Below are 10000 nucleotides of genomic sequence, written 5' to 3' on the forward strand. Positions count from 1 at the left end.
GACACGGACGTTATTCGCTCTGCCGACCGACGGCCCGGTATAGGCACGACGCTATAGCGCCTCCCATTTTAAGGGCTAGTTGCTTCGGCAGGTGAGTTGTTACACACTCCTGAGCGGATTCCGACCTCCATGGCCACCGTCCTGCTGTCTTTAGCAACCAACTCCTTTTCGTGGGATCCGAAATGTGCGTCGTTTAGGCGCCTTAACCGGGCGTTTGGTTCATCCCACAGCGCCAGTTCTGCTTACCAAAAATGGCCCACTGGGCGCTCAGATTCAAATCAATTGCCGCGGCCTCAATCAAGGAAAAAGGCCGGGCTTCTCACCCATTGAAAGTTTGAGAATAGGTTGAGGTCGTTTCGACCCCAAGGCCTCTAATCATTCGCTTTACCGGATGAAACTCCGTTTGTTCTCTTTGCGAGCACCAGCTATCCTGAGGGAAACTTCGGGGGGAACCAGCTACTAGATGGTTCGATTAGTCTTTCGCCCCTATACCCAACTCCGACGATCGATTTGCACGTCAGAATCGCTGCGGACCTCCACCAGGGTTTCCCCTGGCTTCGTCCTGGCCAGGCATAGGTCACCATCTTTCGGGTCCCAACGTGTGCGCTCTGGGTTCGTCCGGCCGACTCGACCAAACCCTTTTAAGGGGGAAAGATCTCGCGAGCATTCGGACGCCCTGGGGTTGCGCCCGCTCTGTTCGAGACGGGATCACCCCTCGCGGATGCACCCTCATCGGGGCCGCTTCACTTTCATTGCGCCTCGCGAGTTTAGTTTGATAATTTCTCGACGACTTGCGCACATGTTAGACTCCTTGGTCCGTGTTTCAAGACGGGTCGGGTGGGACCCGACTTCTACTCTCCGCTCTGGGCCTCCACAGGTTGAGCACCGCAACTTTTTCTCTTTTACAAAAAAAAGCTACGACACCTCCCGGGAGGAGACAGGTCACGACCGGGCAGTACTGTTGGGAAACGCCGCGCTCGTCATCGCGGCACCCGCGAAGGTAACCACGAAACTCGCTAACGGACGCCCCGTGTAACAGACACCCAGTCGGTCGCGGAGTCCTACTAGGCCCCCCACTTGCGGACCTTGGCGTGGCTATTGCGATCGCAGAACGACTTATGCAAGAGAGCCGCCAATTCAGGCAGTCTCCATGCAGCGTTAAGGGCATACAACCAAGTGCCGGGAGCGGGGACTTGTTCGACCTTCGAGGGCCCACCCGTTTAACCCCCTGAACGGTTTCACGCACTCTTGAACTCTCTCTTCAAAGTTCTTTTCAACTTTCCCTCGCGGTACTTGTTCGCTATCGGTCTCGTGGCGATATTTAGCCTTAGAAGGAGTTTACCTCCCGCTTAGGGCTGCACGCTCAAGCAACCCGACTCTTGGGAAGGGATCCGATGCACGGTCTCGGCTCGTCTTATCTACGGGCCTGACACCCTCTGTGGGTTGCTCGCCCCGTTCATGGAGACTTGGACGATAGATACCGGACAGACGCGCACGATCCTCCCGAACACCACATTCCTCGGCACCCGCTCAACCGGGCGCGAGGTTCGGTGCTGGGCTCATCCCTGTTCGCTCGCCGCTACTAAGGGAATCCTTGTTAGTTTCTTTTCCTCCGCTTACTGATATGCTTAAGTTCAGCGGGTAGTCTCATCTAAACTGAGGTCAGAATGAATTGTTTGTTTTCAAAAGGAGACAACACTTTATCTAGCTCGGCAGACTTTGGCGTTTTAAAGCCGGGAAAGATTGAATAATTGCCGGTTCAAATTTTTTTTTTTCGAAATAAAGCGAGTCTCTCGTTATTCGCAAAAATTAATTTACGAAAAGTGACAGGGCGTCCTGCGGCTTTTTGTATTGAAACAACGCGTCGTGCGCGAACCAAGCTTGCATAACGAGCGGTTAGAGTGAGTGATAATTCGCGGTGGTCGACACTTCGACACGCCCGGCGCACACACACAACTAAACTCGCGTTGAAGCGGTATATCGCGCACACGCAGCCGACACCTTGTTCGAGAAGATGTGTTTATTTCTAAAATTTTTTTTTGAGTTGGCTCAAAAATTTCCCATCTGTTTTGCCATCGAAAAAGGTTTCTTTTGAATAGAGAGGAAAAAAACAAAACAGGGCGAACCTTCTTTTATTTTTCCCCCTTTTTTGTATTTGAGGCATCGCGGACACTTAAGTCGCGCGGCACCCAGACGTTAGAGATTCGGGAGCTTTTATGCGGTCAGGCCGGGTGAAAAATAAATCTCGCCGCGACCCAACATGCAAAACCAAGACTGAAAAAATCTCTGTTCGTTCATCATTCGACCGACCCTCAGTCAGATGTGGCCCGAGCGAGAAGCTGGGCCGCCATTTACGTTCAAGATTTCGATGCTCCATGTGTTCTGCAGTTCGCATGGATTAGCGCACTTTGCTGCGCTCTTCATCGATCCACGAGCCTAGTGATCCACCGTTCAGGGTCGTATATAAAACGACATATTCGTTTTCTTCTCTCTTTTTCTCCAACCCGCCCAAGCAAATGAATGCGAGGGCGGAGAAAGAAAGCCAGAAAGAAAATGTTCCGATAAACACTCGTACTAGAATTTGGGTTTAGTGTGTTATTGTGATTTTGAATTCTTCCTACTTCATCGAGAGGGCGAAGGGCAAGCTTAAAAAACATTCGGTTTTCAACGGCATAGTGTCGGGCTTTGGAGTGTTAGTCTATACGACGCACACGCACGCAACCACGAGTATCTACGCCCGAAAAGAACGTCCAGAGTAAAGTCTCACACTTTCGTCCCCCACCGAGAATCAAAAAATCCCGAAGACGAAGAGAGAAACAAAAAAAAACAATTTCGATTGGGCGTATCCGCTTTAAACCACCGCGCATCAGAGCGCCTGATACCCGTTCAAAATCTTGATGTTTTTTTTTTTTCCGACTCTCCATCCACCGAGTTTTTATTTTTCAAAGTGTTTGATTTAGGGACTAAGACTTTATAAAATCTCCTTTATTGTTCCTTCGGTACTCGCGGCCCAGGCGGGCTATCGTATTCTTCACTCTACTAACGTCAACACTGTGAGCGCCGCTAAAGGTCGAATGAATCTATAGAGACATTCACCATCGAAGCAGGAAGAATTTGCTCACGGCCATAGACCAAATCGAAAGACTTTGTGTTTTTTTTTGAGCCGAGAGGAAAGAAAAATCAATTTGAAAAGGCGAATCCGCTTTAAACCACCGCGCATCAGAGCGCCTGATACCCGTTCAAAATAAATGATTTTCTTCCGTCAACCCACACATAGTTCATACGATGTCTTACGCCGAAAGACTTTTGATGGGGTTTTTTTGTTTTGCAACTTTTAGTTGTTTCGTGCTCAACCAAAGCCATATGCGCAAAACATTTGTCTTGTTCGTTTATGATCCTTCCGCAGGTTCACCTACGGAAACCTTGTTACGACTTTTACTTCCTCTAAAGGATCAAGTTCGACCATCTTTCAGTCTCGCCGTTGGTAGGCACCGCACGGGCAGAGATTGCTCCCCACTCGACGGCACCCCGACAAGCCCGTCCGAAGGCCTCACTAAATCATTCAATCGGTAGTAGCGACGGGCGGTGTGTACAAAGGGCAGGGACGTAATCGACGCGGGCTAGTGACCCGCGCCTACTAGGGATTCCTGGTTCATGGGGATCATTGCAGTCCCCAATCCCAACCACGAAGGAGGTTCAGCGGTTACCCGGTCCTTTCGGACAGGGAGAGTGAAACACGCTGATTCCTTCAGTGTAGCGCGCGTGCGGCCCAGGACATCTAAGGGCATCACAGACCTGTTATTGCTCACTGTCACGCGGCTGGACGCCGCTTGTCCCTCTAAGAAGACTGCGTGACGGACGCGAGAGCAGAAGGTATCGCCGGGGATGACGACGACCGAATAACAATAGAGCCAGCCCCCGCGAGACATTCCCGACAAAGCCCCGCCATACCTCATCCGCCAGGCAACCAACCCGTGAAGGCCGTACACCCGACGAACAGAGCACAACGAAACCAAGCCGAGAGATTGCCTCACTAAAGGAACCAGTCCCACCGAGACCCGAATCGCCGCCACCTGATCCCGACGCCTCCGTACTCCCTTCGGTTTCAATTGATAAAACCCGTCACCTATTTAGCAGGCTAGAGTCTCGTTCGTTATCGGAATTAACCAGACAAATCGCTCCACCAACTAAGAACGGCCATGCACCACCACCCACCGAATCAAGAAAGAGCTCTCAATCTGTCAATCCTTCCAGTGTCCGGGCCTGGTGAGGTTTCCCGTGTTGAGTCAAATTAAGCCGCAGGCTCCACTCCTGGTGGTGCCCTTCCGTCAATTCCTTTAAGTTTCAGCTTTGCAACCATACTTCCCCCGGAACCCAAAGACTTTGGTTTCCCGGAAGCTGCCCGTCGAGTCATTGGAGTAACTCCGACGGATTGCTGGTTGGCATCGTTTATGGTTAGAACTAGGGCGGTATCTGATCGCCTTCGAACCTCTAACTTTCGTTCTTGATCAAGGAAAACATTCTTGGCAAATGCCTTCGCTGTTGTTCGTCTTGCGGCGGTCCAAGAATTTCACCTCTGTCGCCGCAGTACGAATGCCCCCGTCCGTCTCTATTGACCATTACCTCGGGTCCAAAAGTAAAAGACCAGCAAAATCGGACCGAGGTCCTATTCCATCATTCCATGCTGCGATATTCAGGCGTTGGGATACACCTGCTTTGAGCACTCTAATTTGTTCAAAGTAAACGTTGCCGGCCGCCCGAGACACCCGGTGAAGGGCACCCCGAACGATTGACTGGGTGGAGCGAATCGAGTCAACTACGACCAAAATTTAAAAAAGAACCCGAAAGAACTTTCCAACTCTGGCCGCAGATACAACAACGACGCACCGACCACCACTCCGGCGATGTTGTCCGACCGTGAAGAGAGTCGGGCTTTGACACCCGGGCTCCCAGAGCGTGAAACGCAACACCCTTGATTCAGAGCGGCGCCGCCCGGCCGAAGACAGACATCCGACTACGAGCTTTTTAACCGCAACAACTTTAATATACGCTATTGGAGCTGGAGTTACCGCGGCTGCTGGCACCAGACTTGCCCTCCAATGGTTCCTCGTTAAAGGATTTAAAGTGTACTCATTCCAATCACGGGGCCTCGGAAGAGTCCCGTATCGTTATTTTTCGTCACTACCTCCCCGTGCCGGGAGTGGGTAATTTGCGCGCCTGCTGCCTTCCTTGGATGTGGTAGCCGTTTCTCAGGCTCCCTCTCCGGAATCGAACCCCGATTCCCCGTTACCCGTTGCAACCATGGTAGGCGCGTAACCTACCATCGACAGTTGATAAGGCAGACATTTGAAAGATACGTCGCCGGCGCGAAGGCCGTGCGATCGGCGTGAAGTTATCCAGAGTCACCAAAATTGGTACGGTGCGCGAGCCCGAAAGCCCGGCCCCGACTGGTTTTGATCTAATAAAAGCACCTCTTCTGCGAGCCCGAAAGCCCGCAGTCGAGGCTCGAGTGCATGTATTAGCTCTAGAATTACCACAGTTATCCAAGTAGGATGGAGTGGATCTAAGGAACCATAACTGATTTATTGAGCCATTCGCGGTTTCGCCGTCTAGCGGCTTGTACTTAGACATGCATGGCTTAATCTTTGAGACAAGCATATGCTACTGGCAGGATCAACCAGGTATTTCGTGTATGTTTGTTTGATATGCATCCGGCGAGTTGCGGGTTTTTATTTCGCCCACGCATCACCAAACACACACCAAATCAACACGTTTTTCGTTTTTTTTCTTTTTCTTCGGAAACTAAAATTTTTGATCGCAACGCCTGGCGTGTCACAGCGAGTCCCAGTGAAGAGAAACACCGATCCGATCCGTTTGTTGGATTTTTTTCATTTCAATTTCCAAAGTCAAAGACCATTCAACGGTCTATGAGCCCAAAGTGAATCGGATTCATTCGACCGGTCTTGATATATTCATCAACTTTTTTTCCCGTATTACGGTTTTCGACGGTCATATGTGGCGTGCTGTATGCTCATAAGTCAAGCCTGCTTTACTAAGCTGACAAGCATACATCTTTTAAATTTTTGTGGGCTCAGAGTTTTATTTTTATTTTTCCACCGCCGAGGCACACTCTCGCATCACCCCGCACGACACACACACACACACACACCTCACCGCTCAACGGTCACACGAGGCAGAATTTTCCGCAAAGACTTTCGAAGAGAAAGAGAAAACTCGGAACAACCGCGGTCAGAGGCCAGCATAGAGGCATCGTATAGAAAGTCATGGGCGGAAAAAAACAAATCATTTCAAGTCGAGACAAGCAACCAGACTACCCCTATAAAAGTGCGCAATTCTTTAAGAGTTCACCGAAGAATGACCGAGATCAAGTATGCACGAAACGAACATATTCCAAGGGCAGCTGAATAAGCGATTCTGCGCCGAAGCGCGAGAAAAGCAAGCGGTACACCGATGGGGATCGTTTTTTTTATCGTGTTAGATTCGTTGTTGTCAAGCAAGGATTCTCAAAATGTTTTTTGCATTGCACCCAAGTTTCGTACTGATTACTTGTCGCAGACCGGTGACTGTCAAAAAAAAATTTTTTACGTTTTTTCTTGAGAGGTCACTGCCTACACACAACTCCGGGCGGGCCGTACACTCACAGCCGTTTGAATTCTCCCTTCGTGTGTCATGGCCATAACTGAGCGTACATCTTACCGGGCGCCGAGTTGATCTGGCTTGTTCGATGAACGTTCGGGATACGTACAATCGATATAGCTCCAACCGTAACTCGTTTGTAATTACGCCGGCCATACTCAGCGGGCGCTCAGCTCAGCTCTCGATATCTTCCGTCGAAGGGAAGTTCGTAGTAAAAGAGAGTCAGAGTCGACGCCACATTTTGCGGTCCTCGCATCTCATCCGATTTTTGAATTTTATAGATTTGCCATCACTTCCACCCAATTCTCTCGTATATTTCAATCTCTTGACTTTGTCCGACCGGGCCGTCTTCGCCCCCCTTCAACTCCGTCCATCTCCACTTCTGTGTTCCACACAACGAGCTTCCGTCAAACGGCAAAATGTGAAATATGCGCACGCCGCACGAAATAATTTGAAAGCGTTCTGTTTGGTGGCTTTTTTATTTTTTATCTCTCGGCTCACACACACACACACACATTTCCGCCTGAACGGTAATTTTTTTTTGATACGGTGTCAAAAAGTGAAAAGACGCGCACCATTTTCTTTTCTCTTCCGTATCGTCGCTGACGGTAAACGCTGATGGTTATGATGCCGTAAGTTTGGAAGAAAGAATCTTTCCCGTCTTGTCTTGTTACGGTAAAATAACAAAGAACAAGCGTCCGATTTCTCTCACAGACGGCCACAGACAAACCACACGTGCCGAAGAAACGAAACGTCCGAAACCAAAAAAATGTTTGACGCGCGCACCTCTTCTGAACTTTTCGACCAAGAGTCGTTGGATCGAGTGACGAGCTTCTCAGCTGTCGCACCAATCGGTGAAGCGGGCGTTTGAATTCCCGTCCACATCGCGGTTCGGATATATTTTTACATATACCGACCATCGGAAATTTCGAAAACGGTTTTACCGAAGGAATGATATTTCACACACCGACAGCTCATCGAGTTCGTCTCCGTTCAACGGTTTTTTTTTTTTTAAGACTTTTTGATCGCATGGGGCTAAACTGGTTAGAGCAAAGCCGCGATCCAAGCAGTGAAAAAAAAACAAAGACAGTGCAAGCGCGATCGAACGGAATCGAAACTAAAATCATGTGAAGTGGCGGGCGGAAAGGAGCTCAGCTACGGTGGAAATGAAACTACAACTAACGCCGAACCGGACAACTTCCCATTCTGCGTCTTCGTTTCATTTCCCAAAGCTCCCCGTCGATACCAAAGTTTTTGCGTCGAAGCTACTAAAGAAATTTCGCGCTTTCCTTTTCGCCTCTTTCGCCTTCCCTTCGATATCTATCCAACCACCGGCTTCGACTTTATTTCTTTCACCCGTCTATTCGCCCGATAGTCGACGGTCGGCCATTCTTTGGTATCGGCCAGGCGGACTAACAAGAAGTAAGACTCGTTTGAAAAATTTGGACCGGGCTTTACAATCGCTGCTTGTCGTAATGTCGCAAATTTGAAAAAAATTTTCAATTCGAGAAACCAAACTATTCGACACTTCGAAAATTTTTGGGACTCTGAAAATTTTTCCGAGTTTAGGAATCGAGACCTCTTCTATACTAAGGAAAACCACTAATGTTCCGCCGCATAATGTCTCCGTTTTCCGGCTCATTTTTAGCGATTGGACGGGGACATTGCCCCATCCAACCGCCAGCCGACTTTCAGGAACCGTCGTTTTCAAAGTTGGGACTTAGAAAATTTTCGACGAGTGGGAATTTTTTACGGTCGCAAGTCATCACGACACGCCCGACCAACCCATTTGAGAGCCGCCACGCCTCGACGGTGTGACGGCTTTTTTTCGAATCGACGGGTCTCGCTCACTCCTCTCTCGCGCCGACCAGAGGCCGGGCGAGAGAGTCGTTGCCAAACACCGTCGTCGGAAATGGGAGAATTTGAGTGGGAATTTTTTACGGTCGCGAGTCATCACGACACGCCCGACCAACCCACTTGAGAGCCGCCACGCCTCGACGGTGTGACGGCTTCTCTTTTCGAATCGACGGGTCTCGCTCACTCCTCTCTCGCGCCGACCAGTGGCCGGGCGAGAGAGTCGTTGCCAAACACCGTCGTCGGAAATCGAGAAATTTTCATTTCCATTTCCATTTTTTTTCATCGGCCTTTATACGTCCAAGTCCCGCCAACCACGTCACTACCACGTCGTCGGGACTTAGAAAAATTTTTCAATTTTTCGGACTTAGAAAATTTTTCAACTTTCTTTTTTTCGACAACCTCTTCCCTATATAGGAAAGTAGTGGATGTTCCGGGCAGTAACTGTACGAAAAAGTCGATTTCCGAATTTTTGCCGGACTTTCACCTGAGCTCAGGCCGGGCCGCCCGCTCAACTGCCGCCCGGTCACCACCAAAAACCGGTCTTGGAAATTTTCGGACTTAGAAAATTTTTCAACTTTTTTCTTTCTCGACAACCTCTTCCCTATATAGGAAAGTAGTGGATGTTCCGGGCAGTAACTGTACGAAAAAGTTGATTTCCGAAATTTTGCCGGGCTTTCACCAGAGCTCAGGCGGGGCTTACCATCACACCCGCCGACCGGTCACCACCAAAAACCGGTCTTGGAAATTTTAGGACTTAGAAATTTTTTCCAACTTTTTTCTTTCGCTCTTTCTCGCCATTTTTAGCCGTCTTTGCTCGTCCCAGTGCCGCCTATAGCTTCACTATCCGTCGTCGGGACTTAGAAAAATTTTTCAATTTTTCGGACTTAGAAAATTTTTTCAATTTTCATTTTCGACAACCTCTTCCCTATATAGGAAAGTAGTGGATGTTCCGGGCAGTAACTGTACGAAAAAGTTGATTTCCGAAATTTTGCCGGACATTCACCTGAGCTCAGGCCGGGCCGCCCGCTCAACTACCGACCGGTCTCCACCAAAAACCGGTCTTGGAAATTTTAGGACTTAGAAATTTTTTCCAACTTTTTTTCTTTCGCTCTTTCTCTCTTTTTCAGCCGCCTTTGCTCGTCCCAGTGCCGCCTATAGCTTCACTATCCATCGTCGGGACTTAGAAAAATTTTTCAATTTTTCGGACTTAGAAAATTTTTTCAATTTTCATTTTCGACAACCTCTTCCCTATATAGGAAAGTAGTGGATGTTCCGGGCAGTAACTGTACGAAAAAGTTGATTTCCGAAATTTTGCCGGACATTCACCTGAGCTCAGGCCGGGCCGCCCGCTCAACTACCGACCGGTCTCCACCAAAAACCGGTCTTGGAAATTTTAGGACTTAGAAATTTTTTCCAACTTTTTTTCTTTCGCTCTTTCTCTCTTTTTCAGCCGCCTTTGCTCGTCCCAGTGCCGCCTATAGCTTCA

General features: G+C 49.2%; 3 non-coding genes across 3 annotated transcripts in view; all 3 read right to left on the minus strand.

Annotated features, from left to right (window-relative positions):
- LOC124318918 overlaps positions 1 to 1665 on the minus strand; it is a 4577-nt gene extending 2912 nt beyond the window's left edge. Inside the window, exon 1 of the ribosomal RNA XR_006912609.1 lies at positions 1 to 1665. This exon is cut by the window's left edge and continues 2912 nt beyond it. This is a non-coding gene — a ribosomal RNA (large subunit ribosomal RNA).
- A 641-nt stretch (positions 1666 to 2306) lies between these two features.
- On the minus strand, positions 2307 to 2459 carry LOC124318919. The gene has a single exon (XR_006912610.1). It is a non-coding gene; the product is annotated as a 5.8S ribosomal RNA (ribosomal RNA).
- Positions 2460 to 3389: 930 nt separating this feature from the next.
- Positions 3390 to 5684, minus strand: LOC124318913. The gene has a single exon (XR_006912603.1). It is a non-coding gene; the product is annotated as a small subunit ribosomal RNA (ribosomal RNA).
- Positions 5685 to 10000: the final 4316 nt, after the last annotated feature.

This window comes from Daphnia pulicaria, unplaced genomic scaffold (genome assembly GCF_021234035.1).
Source record: "Daphnia pulicaria isolate SC F1-1A unplaced genomic scaffold, SC_F0-13Bv2 h1tg000077l, whole genome shotgun sequence".
NCBI lineage: Eukaryota > Metazoa > Arthropoda > Branchiopoda > Diplostraca > Daphniidae > Daphnia > Daphnia pulicaria.